The sequence below is a fragment of the Sander lucioperca genome, chromosome 19, assembly GCF_008315115.2.
Source record: "Sander lucioperca isolate FBNREF2018 chromosome 19, SLUC_FBN_1.2, whole genome shotgun sequence".
Classification (NCBI taxonomy): Eukaryota; Metazoa; Chordata; class Actinopteri; order Perciformes; family Percidae; genus Sander; species Sander lucioperca.
The window spans coordinates 18,005,857-18,021,608 of NC_050191.1; the positions used below are offsets into that span (position 1 = coordinate 18,005,857).

The window sequence follows — 15,752 nt, forward strand, 5'->3', positions numbered from 1 at the left end:
ACGGCGGTCCCGCCACGGCGGCAGAGCCTGGCCTCCATACCACTTCTGACGGCCCCCTTTTTCGGCCGACGGAAGCCCACACTGCCATCTCCCCGAAACCAGGTCAATGCTCGCTTCACTGACCGCGCGTACCAGTGTACCACCTAGGTGGCCGCGGCGCTGAACAATATCGTTTTTTGCTAGCATGACCGCTAGCTCTGCTGTCTTCGCCATGACCGCTAAGCTTGGCTGAGGTTGGGGGCAGCCACGGGCTGTAGGTAGTGGAGGGGATGCGGTAACACACCTCCTAGAGAGCGGCGCTTCGGCCACAACGGCGGCACCGAGGTGTCGGCTCAAGGAGACGGTGCCCCGCGTGCTGCGGTCTGCGCCTCTCCAAGCCCCGGCTCCAGCTCCACCTACGGCGTCGCGGCCATCAGGCCCGGCTGGCAGCACCCACCTCGCCGTTCCGCAAACGTCGGCAGCAGTGACGGTGACGGGGTACCGGGAACGCATGTCTCACTGCAGCTAGAGTTGGAAACATAACTGCGTTTTTTAAGGGACACAGGCGCACAGTTCCCTTAAAAAGCAGGTTTTTACCTCTCAGTCAGTCCGCCTTGTCCCCCCTGGGCATCTTGCGACCGCTGGACCCCACGTTTCACCTCACACACTCGCAGACAGGCTCGCCACCACGCCCAGTATCCCAGTATCCAGTCTGCGGTCAGAGCCAGCCACACCGTCAGAATTGACAGGCTCACACACACCCACTCAGAGTGCGTGTTTATAGCCTACTTTTTTCTCCACCTCCCAGCTGATTACTCGGAATGGTGAGAGTATTGAGAGAACGACTTGTGAGAATCGAACTACCGCCTTTTCGCAACGCTGGGGGGGGGGGGGCGATACTCACTGCTGTGTCAACAGCCGACACACGCTCTATCACGGTCACGCTCTACCATGGGCTGTGATGACTGGGCACTCGCTCCTCAGCGCAGGAAGGCTTAGCGCTCTCTGTTGCTATGGCAACAAACAACACACGGCTATACGCCTCAACTCGCCAGCTTTCCCCTGGCTCTTACCGCCATGGTAAAAGCTATCATGCTATCTCGAGTTCAGATAAGGGCTCTGACGCCTTGCACACAAGGCACTGGCAGTGCAAGGCACTCAGTATGTGCGTGCTACACAGTCACTCCTCCATCCGACCGTCTAGTGGGACGGGGAGAACTCTGACTCGATGACTGCCCCGCCATGCATCCTCAGCATAGCGGCACGCTCTCTGTTGCTATGGCAACATACACCACACGGATGTACGCGCACCCGCCCTCAGAGCGGGGCGCAGTGTGGGAAAACTTGCCACCCAGGAATGTATGGCTGTCAAAGCTTATCACAAAAAGGCTATACACCCCAGTTTACCAGCCCTCCACCTCCTTTTTCGACGGTGTGTTGGAAACAGCCGCGTCATCTCAGGGGAGATAACCGCTCTGACGTCAGAGCTGGCAGAGCTGCGGGCAAAGGATGCCTTTTTTTCCCGTGTCCCTCCAGGAGAAGAGAACGACGTATTTTTTTATTCCCGTTACTTCTCACACCAGGAAAGACGGGCGGAATGAAACCCTGTTTCAATTCGACCGGTGCATTATGAAGCGCCCATTCCACATGCTGACAATCAGACACGTGTTGGAATGTGTGCGCCACCACGAATGGTTCACTTCCGTAGATCTGAGAGATGCATATTTTCCATGTTCTCCAAATGCATGGAGACAGCGTTACAGCCATTACGCAGAAAAGGGATCAAAGTCCTTTTTATTTGGACGATTTAATCATTATGGCTCCTTCCCAGGAGAGGGCTGCGCCCCACACAATGGAGTTTGCGCAGCACTTACAGTCACTGAGCTTTGCCATACACTGGCAGAGCTCGCTGGTCCCCTCACAGACAACCAGTATGGGAGCCAAACTGTCAGCGCCAAGGCTGGACGCACTAAGCTCTCTGTTGTCACGCATCACGTCTCACACGACAGTGTCAGCACTGTCTGTGATGCGCCTCCTAGGCATGATGTCTGCAAGTCAGGTAATGGTTCCTCTGGGTCTCCTCCACATGAGAAAGATTCAGAGATGGTCCGGTTGAATGCACCTAGACCCGATACAGTCGGAGTCTACAGTCGGACCTGGCATATTGGGAGAACCCCCGGACCCTGTTATTCGGTTTTCCCCTGGGGAGAGTGACGTCACACACATTACGGTGTACACAGAGGCGTCTCTCACCAGCAGGGGAGGCATGTGCGAATCGCAGATGGTAGGGGGGAAATGGCCAGTTTCCCCTCTTCCCCACATAAACTGCCTGGAGCTGTCCACGGTGCTGAAAGTGTTGCAACGTTTCGCCCAAGTGGTGGCAGAGAGGCATGTAATCGTCGGAACAGACAACATGACTGCGGCAACGTACATAAACCGTCAGGGTGGCGTGCGCTCGGCCCGGCTGTTGGAGAATAGCCAGGAGCCTTCTACTGTGGGCAAACAGTCACCTGCTGTCACTCAGAGCGGTGTACATCCTGGGGGTTTTTGAACCAGCACAGCTTCCCACAGCTAATGGAAATTTAATCCACTCTTGTGCAGAGGCTATGGAGCAGGTTCAGGAGAGCGAAGGTGGATATATTCGCCTCACGAGAAAATACACAGTGCACACTGTGTTTTTTTCTATGAACACACAGGATAACCCACCTCTCGGGGTCGACGTCCTTTCTCATCGACCATGGCCCAGGGCTCTCCTATACACTTTCCCCCCGGTCCCTCTGATTCCTCGCCTCCTGGCACGCATCCAGGAGGAGAGCCTATCGGTCAGTATAGTGGCACCGGAATGCGCAAGCGCATCCTGGTTCAACTTCTGGCGGCCCCCATGGCATCTGCTGTGGCAAGGGGACGCACTGTTGCAGCTGATCGGTGCGATATTCCACCCCCACGTTTTTGAAGGGAGTCAGACGACAGAAACCTGCTGTGCGCTCTCTCACACCTCAATGGGTTTTAGCCCTGGTGCTGCGAGCTCTGGGGAACCCTCCTTTTCGAGCCTCTGGCACAAGCACCTCTCAGGACGCTGTCACTGACAACAGCGCTCCTCCTCGGCTTTGACGTTGGCTAAGAGGGGGAGTGATTAATGCACGCTGGCAGTTTCATCGTCCTGCCTCTCCATTAGAGGGGACGGGAGCGCGGCCACTTTAGAAAGTCTTAACAACCCCTTCAGGCAAGGGAGTTTTTTCCCTCTGCCTCATAACAACGGTGGAGGCGTCTCACCGACTTGCCCGGTGCGCACGTTATTCCAGTATGTTTTACGCTCGACAGACATCAGACGAACACAGCGGCTGTTCGTTAACTACAGAGAACGCACACAAGGTGCGGCTCTTTCAGAGCAGCGTCTGTCTCATTGACTGTGTGAAGCTATCACCCAGGTCTATAGCGTGGAGGGAGTGGAACCCCCCCCCTCAGAACATTTGGGCGCACTCCACGAGACCGCTGCCAGCGTTCACGGCCTCCTCATAGGCGTGACGTGGCCGACGTTGTGCTGTGGCTTCCTGGGCGTCCCCGTGCCCATTCGTCCGTTTTTATCTGCACGGTGCGTCTGAGTCCCCCATGACTCACACAGTTTTACCCGCACTTGACGGCAGATGATGTGGTGTCAGGTTTGGTTTTGCTGCTGTCTCCATCCTCCTGCACTTGAGTGGCTTGGAGGAATGCGGGGTTTTTTTGCAGTTATTAATTGTGATATTAGTTTTTTGTCACCATAAAACATTTTCACAATCCACATGACATGGGCCTCACGATCAGTAGGCCTATTCATGATGATGACAGGGGTTTCTCATCAAAATAGTATGTGTTTTGATTCATTAATCCTTGTTCAGTGGGATTAGGAAGACAATTAGTCTATGTTCTGCTTGTGGACTTTGTGTCGCAGGTGGCATTGACTACATCAGCTTCGCCCTAACCCAATAGCGACAGCCCTTAGAGGGTGAAGCCTATACGAAATAGAACGATAGTTATGTATTGTAACTCCAGATTCTATGAGTATAGGCGTAGCCCTCTAAGGTTCGGGGCACCTGTCCCACTAACATTGGCTGAAGAAAAATGCTGATGTTGGGAGCAGATCTCTGGTCGCGCCACTGTAATATACAGTATCTGCGGACGTAAGAGAGGCCCGTGCGGGGCACAGGGCGCGAAAGAAATCTTCACGACTGCGCATGCCCGAAGGGATAAACCCAATAGCGACAGCCCTTAGAGGGCTACGCCTATACTCATAGAATCTGGAGTTACAATATGTAACTATCGTTTCTTCACCGTACATATCACACTGCAAAGGCTGGTAAACAGACTTCACAAAGTGATTTTCAAAGACAGTAATACTTTGAAATGCATTGCCATCTTAAAATCCAATACAACATGCTGGGAAACACATTTGTAGCCTTTAAAACCTGAGTCCATGTTTTACTTTGATTAGTGGACCTCATCTGTGAAGCCTACGCATCCTTAAATGACACAAGCTCTTTGGTTCTTGGCGGATCAATGATAACCATCATTGAAAAGCAATAGTAGTTATACCTAACCCCATAAGAAAAACGATGATGTGTTGAATTAAATTGATAGTAATTGGGTGTTGAGGTTCTGCAAAGGATGAAACAAGCAGAAGGTCTTACATGAGTGACAGTAATTACTGTATAGTGTCAAGATCTGTACTATGAGTCCAGTATAGGGCTGGGTGATATAGCCAAAATCTTCTATCCCGATATAGTTAATTGCATATCTCGATATATATATATATATATATATATATATATATATATATATATACGGTGGCCGACAGGGGCAAACGCCCTGCAACTTAAGAAAACACACGCAAATAGACAAATCACAAGCAAATTAAGAAAACAACTTAATTAATTTGACAACGTATGTGCAGCATTCAGCAAACGCACTGCAAATACCATAACACAACCAAATACATAAACGCACTGCAAATAAAAAACGATGCAAAAAGAAAAGCACGCAAACCCCGAAAAAAGAAGCGATGCAAAAAGAAAAACAACTTCATTAATTTGACAACACATGCGCAGCATTCAGCAAACGCACTGCAAAGACACACAACGCAACCAAATACATAAACGCTATATATATATATATATATATATATATATATATCACAATATGGAATGTTTTCTGGTAATTCAATTAATACAGTGTCTATATGAAATAACCACATGGTTAGCCTATTTAAGGACCAGAACATAAAGCGTTGTCCTAATGACGTAAATATTGCCATAACGCAGTTGTATTACGATAAACATTTTTGACGATAGACATTTTTAAATCGTTTGAAGGATATATATTGACATATTGCCCAGCCCTAGTCCAGTATACATTAAGTATATTAAACATGAGGCAACTGTGGATCTGCGCCAGGAGAGCTCATGACTTTTTACATTAATGGCAGGTGATGAATAACAATTTACCATATTGTGCACTATAGAGTCTGTATTGTCCACCATTTTATTTTAGGGTGATTGTTTCTTGAACTACAGATCAGATTTGTATGACACTATACAATATTATATATTATGTCACATAATGTGAGACTCTTAAGTATTGTTAAATGGAATCTCAATTTTTTTCGGATTTGTAATCAATATCATCGAATTTGTTGTCCAATGCTATTTCTGCAGTTTCACAATGGCTTCCAGCAAAGACTTCAAAGGCCAACTGCTGTCATCAAGCTTTATTGGAAGTGTGTGTAGGATCCACAGTGAGGGCAAAAGGAAAACAGTGTTGTAGTCTTTATTTAAATATCAACCACTAATAGTCTACTTGTGACACCAGTAAGCATTGACTGAGGTTGTGCTGACAGTTAATACTGTCTACCTTTTATTTGAGAAGTACAAATGACCTAAGGCTAATTTGACTTTATCCTGATTGAGGTCTTCATGCAAATCTGCTCTTAATTATCAAAGTAATTTGTCTGAAATAGATCCAATTAAAACTTGTCTGTTCTCTCTTCCTTGTAATATTCAGAGCTATTAAAAAGGTCATATTTTCCAGTCATACGGCCAAATGATATTTCCCAATTGATTTTTATGGCTCCAGTCAACACTGAGGAGTTTTGCCATTATTCTGAATGCCATATTTGTCGAGCATGAAAGTTATAATAGCTTTTTTTAAATGGACTTTGCGCTTTAAACAGAGCACAAAACGTTAGCTTGCACACATACATCTTGTACTGTTAATCAATAACTGATTTATTTTGCATCTCAAACAAGGACAGAATGTCAGCGGATGTTTACTTGCCAAAAACTACTCATCAAATTAAAATCACTGTACTGTTGGGATTGCAGAGGACACGCTCATATAATATAATATCATATAATGAAACACATCTGTGAGCATTGTTAATGACAGAGCAAGAGGTCAAAGGATTCATGGAGTTGTTGCTTGAATTCTTGTTGCTTATGAACCCCAAGTTTTCCATCAACTTGAAGGTTGTCGAATTAACATTACAGAGGTGACCTGAAATGGCATTAAAGAGTAATAGACAGACACGAGCAAGTTAGCTCCTTCTGAAACACTTTGTACCTTCTGTGGGTGCACTGCATCCTCTCAGGGACAACATAGCACATTCACTGCTTTCACATGTTCATAGCAATGGCAAATATGTTTTATTCTCTCTGGACTGTAAAGCCTCGAGAGGAAGGCTGTCTCCTGCAAAGTAAGTGCATGATGGCAAACCTGTAAACGTCTGTGAATCACTGCATTATAAATCTCTACTTCAGAGGGTAGGAGGAGGATGAGGTCCTATCTCATGAGTGACATGTCAATTATTCCTTCCTCCCACCTCTACACATTTTATATGTGGCTACTTTCCGTAAACACCACCAGCCAACAGCTATCTCAGACATCTTGAATCACCGGACAGACACGTGATTGATGTACAGTCCACCTTCCTTGTCACCTGGGGCCAGGATTACTCTTGATCTGAATAATTCATCCAACCTGTTTCTAATCTTCATCACTTTAGCTTTGAGGCTCGGGCCTGTTAAATTGGAAAACCTTGAGTCGCTGGCCACTCCTTTCTTCCCTCTGACATGCAGACAGCTGTGATTACAATTAAATGTATTTGCATCTTTTAAAAAAAGGATGTCCAGGCTGTCGATATTAACATCAGGGAGACATCACAGTCAGTCAGTGAGGTGACTTGTGTCATAGCAATACACCACATCAAAACTGCCCCCGTCTAAGGGCTGTTAAAAAGAAAAATGCTGCTGTTTGCAGTTTGCTGAAGGTATGTGAGATGCTTAGCTGTCATTTTGTTTGGAATGCTGACACAGGGAATGAAATTCACCAAGGGGAAATTTAGACTTAATACTTCACCCGCTCAACCTTGCCAAACAAAACTTGTTTTATTCATCTGTGATGGAGTAACGACATAAATTCAAGCAGTTCAGTCAGAGCTATTCAGGAGCAGTTGATTTTGAACATTTTTTATAATGTGTCACTTCCAATAAAGAGTTGTTGTTAGGTGGAAAGTAAATTCTTCAACAAGACTTTTTTCACCAATGTAACAATATTTCTCTTGATAACACTCATTTGGCTCAATATTAATCACCCCTGAAGCAGCTGTTTGCTGTTATTGATCAGCAGTGTGACATTGTATAATGTCCTGTGGCTGTGATATGACTTACTGCTTGAATAGAAGGAGGGCCATTTGGAATGAAGTATAATTAATATTTTGTCCCTCAACACACATTTCTGCTGAGACAGTAATCAATGGCTTAACCCAGAGGAGTCATATCTTACAGGACAATCAATGTATTTGTACCCAGATTCTGTATCACTATCACAGATAAATAGTGCAGAGATAGCTACACAAACATGCAAACCACTGTGCCTTTTATGAAATCTATAGAACAAGATTCCTAATGTTGCTTACCTGTCTTTCTTTCTCTCCCCTCTAGAAACAGATTATATGATAGATAGTATGCATGACTAACATTCATGTGCTGTCAAGGCCCCTGAGCACCAACAACAGCTAATACTAACTATAGCTCCTAATCTGTCATTCACCTAACAGATGAAACAGTGTCCAGCCCAATATCCTCAATAGCCAGGCGCAGCTATAGTCAGTATTAATCACAGGCTCAGGTTGACAAAGAGAGAAGAAGTCATCTGTATTCTCAACTGCCTTTTCAAGAGCATCACCCAATATGTAATTTAACACTGGAGTACCTATAACCTTGCCAAAGAGATAGGAATATGTCATTAATATTGACAGGAAGTTTCTTAAAGTCTGTCAAATACAATCTGCGGATATAGGAGAATTCTTATGCTGAATAAAAACAGACATACAATCCTATTAACTTGGACACCACTTGGGAGGAAGATCCACTTTTTTTTAGATTGTTTTGGTGTGATATATTTAATGAAAGGATGTCTTTGTGATATTTAAATTCTGTTATATATGTATGTATTTAATGTGGATAGAAGACAGAAAGAATCTCTAGGTCTAGAAAACAAAAAGCTGGCAGCACAAAATACTTTTATTTTTATTATATGGCTGGAACGGGTCAAAGCATTCCAGGTTGAAAAATAGGTGTCACAACCTGTCTTTACACATCACACACACCAACAACCCATCACATCGGTAATGCTACGGTGACATGTACAGAAGAGTGCTGCTTAGCTCCAAGGCCAGGCCTCAGCCTTGAGTCACCTCTGCAGACCCCCAAGCTAACACTTATAATTCTTCTGCCAGGGGCCACGATTTAAGACCAAACTGTCACTGCAATTCAGAAAAGTGCCAGGAATAGTTATGACCGCGATAGATGCTGAACCAATGTCTGTAGTCTTAGGTGCCTTAAAGAAAAAAGGTGCAAAATTTCACAGAACAAAAATAAGTGACAACTAAACAAAACAGTAATAGCAGTTGGAATGTTTCAGGATATTTGTGCCTGTCTTAGTGCTGACCTGAGCTGAGATAATGACGATGAAAATGGCTTGTGTGTGAGTGTGCATGTCTGACGTCGTCTACGAAGATAAATTAGCAACCTTGTAACCCTGACACCAGCCAGTCATCATCTGTTAGTGTGAAGCTCATCCCTCTCTCTGTACATCTGTGGATCATATGAAATATTCTACTGAAAGTCCCTCTCTGAGCATCAGCCCATTGGACATAATGGTCAGCATACTGTATATCCTCCCTTACAAAAGCTGTAATCAGATGATCAACAAATGTGGAAAAAACTGCGGTATTTAGTCTAAATGTCTGCAATCAAAAAAAGTTTGTTTAAATTAATTTTAAATTACTGCAATTCAAACAGTCTGTTTGAAAAACTGACATATAGGATGGATGGGCACAGACTAAGTGCCGATCGGGCCGCATTTTTCTGTCCGAGCCTGGCCTGCGTCCGACAGAGCAGTAACCGAAACTGGCCCGAGCCCGACAGGCATTAAGATATTTATGTCCAAGCCCGACCTGAGCCCGACACGGTTAAAATCTCGGGGTTTTTTTTGTTATACTAATGACACATACGTTTGTTTGTGTGGAAAGCCCGCTTTTATTAAGCAACTGTAGGAAGGCATTCGGAAATGTCAACAGATGAGCACATCAGCGCACACGGGGCAACAAGCACACGTTAACACAGGCGTGCACCTACATAATAAGCTTTTTTAAATTTAAAATGTTCAATGCCTTATCACGCTGATGTGACCAAGCCCGACCCGAACCCGAACATCATTTCTAAATATCTGTCCGATCCCGGGTATCCATCCTTGCACAGACATCCATGCAAGGCAGACAATAACGCTGCAATGTGTTTATTTGATGCCATCTGCATTTGAAATGTGAATAACTGAACTACAGTGGACTAAACCATTCACATTTCGTGGTGGTGCAAATTTCCAATGTTCCTTCTCCCATGCCAATTTATTTTTCAGCCATGGCCATCTTTCTTTGGCCACTTGGGAGCAGCAGAAATAAGCTGTAAACACAACACTTGACATATTATCACCTTGTAATTTGATAAGGCAAACTTGTTAGCCTATTTACCCATCGATAGCATTTGTTTGTGGTTGTGTTTGTGTCCACCCATGGGCATGAGAAGCATTTAAAATGTGGGCGGGACAATCCTAACGGGGGTGTGAAGGTCCTCCCCCAGAACATTTTTAACAGAGTAGATGTAATTTCCTGTATTTCGGTGCATTTTAACAGGTGGTTTGATACTTTTATTATACTAACATGAGAAAAAGGATCGGTACATTTTGTAATTTCACCCAGAGGAAGTGATTGGTCCCAGATCACAAGATGAAGATATTAAAAGCTAAAAGTACAGAAACTGATTTGATGACTAATTCAGAGCCATCTTTAAAAATAAGCACTCTTTGCTTATTGCAATTTGAGTTCAGTTTTGAGATCAAGTTGTCAGTAAGTTTGAGTTTTTTCTCTGTGACACATTTTTACACACAAAAAACTGCTGTAGGGCAAGTTTAGTTTACAATATCACAGGTTTGAGCAGCTCAAAAAGTGACAAAGCAACATTCCAAATAAGTTACTAATAACTTACAGAAATATTGCGTGCAATAGTCCACCTTCCTAGACTGGGTAAACCCAGCCCGAGCTGCCGGCGATTTGATTTCGCCCTGCAGCTCAGGCTGGAAACCTGTAAATTTTTTCTATCCTGCTTCCGTTCCAAATTTGCGGAAACCAATCACAAACTGGCTTATCCACCTGGCACGCTATTGGCGGGTTTAATGCAATAATGATAGAGAAGCAACCAAGCAGCTTTTTGTTTACATTCAACATGGCGGCCACCGAAGCGCAGCACTCCATGGCAGCAACCCGTTGATGCCGCTGTCGCTGCTACGTCACCCGGATCGTTGGTCTGATTGTTTGAAGGACTATCCAATTGCGTACAGAGTCATTTCAACTATGCCCGTTGATCACGCCTCTTGTGCAGTAGAAAATACAGAGCAGACTCCCCAGACTAAAGTTCAATCTAAAAAGATTGCGCTTGGTCTGGTGATAGCCAGACTACCACCTCCTACTTTCTCTTCCCCTCTCTGTCTCCATGTTTTAGTAGGGACATTCAGAGGAATACCCAACTGAAAAATATTGGCAGTAAATATTTTGCACATATGCTCAAAAAAAACCAACAATCTGGGCAACAATATGTTTCTCACAAAACATATGTTGCCAATGCAAAAAGTTGCAGGAGGATGCAAAAAAACAATTTCAACTTTATTGTAAATTCTAAACCTTGTTTCTCTCTTACTATAACATTAGAGGGCTCTCTGTGTTTGTCTGAATTTATTGACAGACTCTTAATTTGTCATCTCCAATCACTGATTACTGAGTGTGATCAATGATTACCATTAGCTACAGTAGCTTCTTAACAGACTGAGTGCACCTGAATAGCCTTTTGTCAAGGCTCTACATCAATACCTATTGATTTACTGTTTTTCCTTTCTCTTTATGAGTGCATATTCTTTTCACTCTAATAACCTCCCCCTCACACACACACACACACACACACTTACTTTACTTAAGCATTAGCCACCATGCTGAGTCATTTGACATGGCAGTCGTTCCTAAAGTCTATTAGGACTGCCAAGTCGACAATGTCAAATAGGGGAAGAAGAAGTTCCTGGAGTGTTGCACTTATTTAATCATATTATATATTAACAGTTTCACATTCAGCTATTTTTGCTTGTTGCTGAAGAGTCTGTTCACTGTATTGTAGAAAGTCTGTGTGCTGCTAACAAATGTACTATTAATAAATACAAAATTATGAACGGCATACTGAGATATTTTATATTTACATTTGAATTAAGAAATGTAAGGGTAGTTTATTCATAGTTCTAGTAATAAAGGTCTAACCCTAACCCTTTTTTCTCACTTTTTTCCACTGCTATATAAATAAATGGCATATGAATTAACTGTAGACTGTAACCAGAATAGAGTGGGTGAAATAAGGATTCACGTATAGCAAAGTTCAGTATGAGGGAGGAAAACAATTTAATCAGCCGGAATATGGTATTCATCCACTGCCATGGTTACTGTTAGTGTTGGTTTCTATAGCAGTATAACATTTTGTAAATTGTATTGGAATACCTCACTTTTGTTGTTTAAAGTTAAAAGATGTTTGAATAGAATAATTGGAACAATAAGGATAATAATCAATGGGTATGCAAGGTACTTATACATAAAAGAGCATTATTTATCTTATTTATCAAAGAATATACATCCTTTATTCCACTCAGAACTCTAATCATTAGTTATGCTTAATGATACTGTACATCAAATGAGAAACAACCTCTCATGTGTGCTGACAGCTGTTCAATACCAACATCCACAGCAATGACAAGACGATAAAGCATCAATGTTATTAATGGACAGTACCAACATGGTTGTGGTCGTGAAAGGCCTGGATTTCAAGTGTCGGCCAGTACACTGTCATAGTGAGAAGCTTGGTTCACAAATGAAATGCTCTGATGGGGATCCTTCTGCATTACAACCTCAGTCTCCGAGAAATCTGTTGCATGACCAAACCCATAAGCAGCACGCAGTGTAGGAAGAAGGGGACAGTTGTGTGTCTGATAATATGGATAACTTAAGTTTTGCACATCACATTGAGGTTGTGGTTGCTTATACTGTATGTATGAACAGATTTACACATCCGTCAGTGCACCATGCACACTCAAAATGACTCCCTGTTTTTAAGTGAACTGCTTGTTCGCTGCTTGTCTTCACCATCCTATATTTTATAGTATGTGGCCACCATTTTCCAAATCATTCAATGCATTTGATATGACTGTGAACATATGTTTTTCTCAGTGATTAAATAGATAAATAAGAAAACAAACAAACAAAAACATCCCCCTTGTTTAGTCTTTGTCAGGAGAGAACATCAGAAAATGTAGGCAGAAAGGGGCGTGATAATTACCATATAAAAACAGTAAATACAGACAATAGTGGCATGCTTACACTCCTTGTAAGTAGAAGTAAACACAGGATCCTCCATATTATACAGAATAGTGTAACATGCTTATGTGTTTAATATATAATATTGGCCATTATATTGGTATCAGATTGTTTAACTTGAAAATATTGATCAGTACCGGCCTCTAAAATCGAGTATTGGTAGGGCTATACTACTTAGTGTCTTTTTGTACAAAATAAGGTTTCTGTAATAGTAGAAACAAAAACTTTCACAAAGTTGAATTATTTTACACACCAATTGTGCAATTGATAAGGAGCAGCAGAGAAAGCCCAGTGCATGCAGCCACAACACTTATTCTTGACGGTTCATTCCCATTCTGACTCCCAACTTATTTGTACAGGAGAATCACTTTGAACCAGCTGTCTTCATGTTCCAGCAGACCCTCCTGAAATGAGAATAAATAAACTAATATATTCAAAGTGACAACCTGCTTGCCCGTCTCTGAATGCAGCGACTATACTTGGATTGAATGGGTGACTGGCAAATGAGACTTGCGCTCAAATAGCAGAGCCCCTGATTGGATGACAGATTGGAACCAAACCTTATTTATTTTTTATTTTCCCCTCTTCTTGCTTCCCAACCTGACGCCACAGAGTATAACCCTCCTCCACTATTTACTATTCAAATAGAATAGACTAAAAATGGAATGAAATCTTCAGCAGTGATTATACACATCATTAGAGGAACATGCAATTAAAAAAAATCCGTCATTCAAACCCATTTTGCCTTATCCTGTATGTCCTCTACAACATATTACTAAAAATAGCTAGAACTTGGCATGTGTCACTCTGTTTCTGAAGGTAATCTATGTATTGATCTCTGTGCTACTTGATGAATGCTGTAAGCCAATACATTGGAGTTGAAGGTCAATAATGATATTCCACTGAATGACTACTTCATGCTGCAGACTTTACAATGTTTCATTCATCTACTGATTCATTTGTTAAAACTGGAACAGGATTGATCATGTTATCATTGTTTCTGTGCTGTATGACGACAGCTGTGAACTGAGCTACAAGATGAATCGCAAATAGAGGTTTTTTGCTTATCTCAACAAGGGAAATAAATGTAACAAGAAGTTGTTATCTTGGACGATCTCTCTGAGAATGACACTGTATTATCATTTTTATGCTTGATCTAATTTCCACAACTATATTTTTTAAAACTTAGAATATAAGAAATGTTTGCAGAAGGGTATACATGCAATGTGGAGTAACAGATTTGTGAAAAGGACTCACGACTTACTCGATTCCCTGAACATAAAAATTAAATTAAATTCCTGTGAGTCTTCTGGGACAAAGAAATAGTTTGCTCCCAGTTTTGGCTTTATTATTTTTTGACAGCCTCAAAAGAAAATATTACTGTTCACACTTCAAAGCCACTGAGTTGTTAAGCAGATAGCGTATGCCAATTTCCCAAACAAATTATGTGATATCATCCTTCCCCTGAATTAGGTAATAACACCATTTGAATTAAATTACCTCAATTGAATTAGAATACTATCCAAAGGATGATATAGCTTTTACTGTTGTTGAATAAAAATTGTTCTGCGAAGCAAAAGCAAAGCCTGCTGAGCTGTAAATAATCATGGAGTGCACACTCATAAAATATGCTGCTGCTGCAGTATTAAAGAAATTAATTTGACCAGGCTGCTCAGTACTGTTTTCAAGCAATATTTCACTGAGACAGAACATGTAAAATATGCAATTTACTGTAGCACATATACTAATTACAGTTGATGAGGAATTATGTTACTTTCAGACTTGATATCACAACTTTATTTTAATAGTTTTGTATTGTGTTGGACCTAAGTGTTTAAACCCTAAATTTGCATGTGTAAATAGAGGTCTTTAAGTACTGGAAATTATGGAGTTTTATTTTTTAACTGTTTTTTTTTATTACTAATTTTTTCTGATGTTTTATTTTATTTACATGTTCAAAATAAAAGATATCAATCAATCAAATAATCATTGTGGAATTATATTCTTAAATCTGTTATTGGCATCCCCCACTTTCACAACACATCTTTGTTTTTTTACTTTTTCCAGAAACAACCCTCTTCCTTACTAAGACTGGGAAGCCATTTATTAAGAAAAGACGAGTCATATTGATATGATTATAGAAGTATAATTAGTTAAAATTGTGTCATAGCTGTTCATTAGCTTTGCAAGTCTGCCTTTCAAAGCTAATGAAAAATTAAATTTTCAGCAAAAACAATAATGCATCATTTTGAACTGAGATTTCATTAGGGACACAACATTTGTATTAGCGGCAAAGGTACAGTAATGTGATGACAGAAGAGACTTTGCATGGTTAAACATGACTTATCCTTTCACCTCTTGATTGACGGTGTGTTTATGAGAGTTGATTGTTTCAGATACCGCTTGATACAAGTGCAATGAAAAAGACTTCACAACTACATTCAGCACTTCTCAAATTGCACAGCTGAGCCACCCATCCTCCATGGTTATCAAAGTGTGCCGGAAGCATTGGCTACAGTTGGAATTCACTCTTATTCCCATTTTGCAGCTATTTTTTAGGGAATTGGGTCACTGGAGCTGTTGCTTAAATGTGTTGTTCCTTTGGTGGCAAAAATGCTGTCATCATTGTCTTTTCTAGCCTGCAAAGCCTGGATTTAAAAAAAATATATATTATTATAGAATAAAAAGGGGTGTGACACATGAACATATATTTAGCTTCATACAACTACAAGTACAAACGTGTAGTTATAATGGAAAGACTATGTCAATAAAACAGTCT

The 15,752-nt window shown here is 42.0% G+C and overlaps 1 long non-coding RNA gene across 1 annotated transcript in view; it reads left to right on the forward strand.

The window, feature by feature from the left end:
- LOC116066079 overlaps positions 1–15,093 on the forward strand; it is a 48,554-nt gene extending 33,461 nt beyond the window's left edge. The window contains exon 4 of the long non-coding RNA XR_004108894.2: positions 15,041–15,093. This is a non-coding gene — a long non-coding RNA (uncharacterized LOC116066079). The remainder of the gene's footprint in view (positions 1–15,040) is intronic.
- The last annotated feature ends 659 nt before the right edge of the window (positions 15,094–15,752 follow it).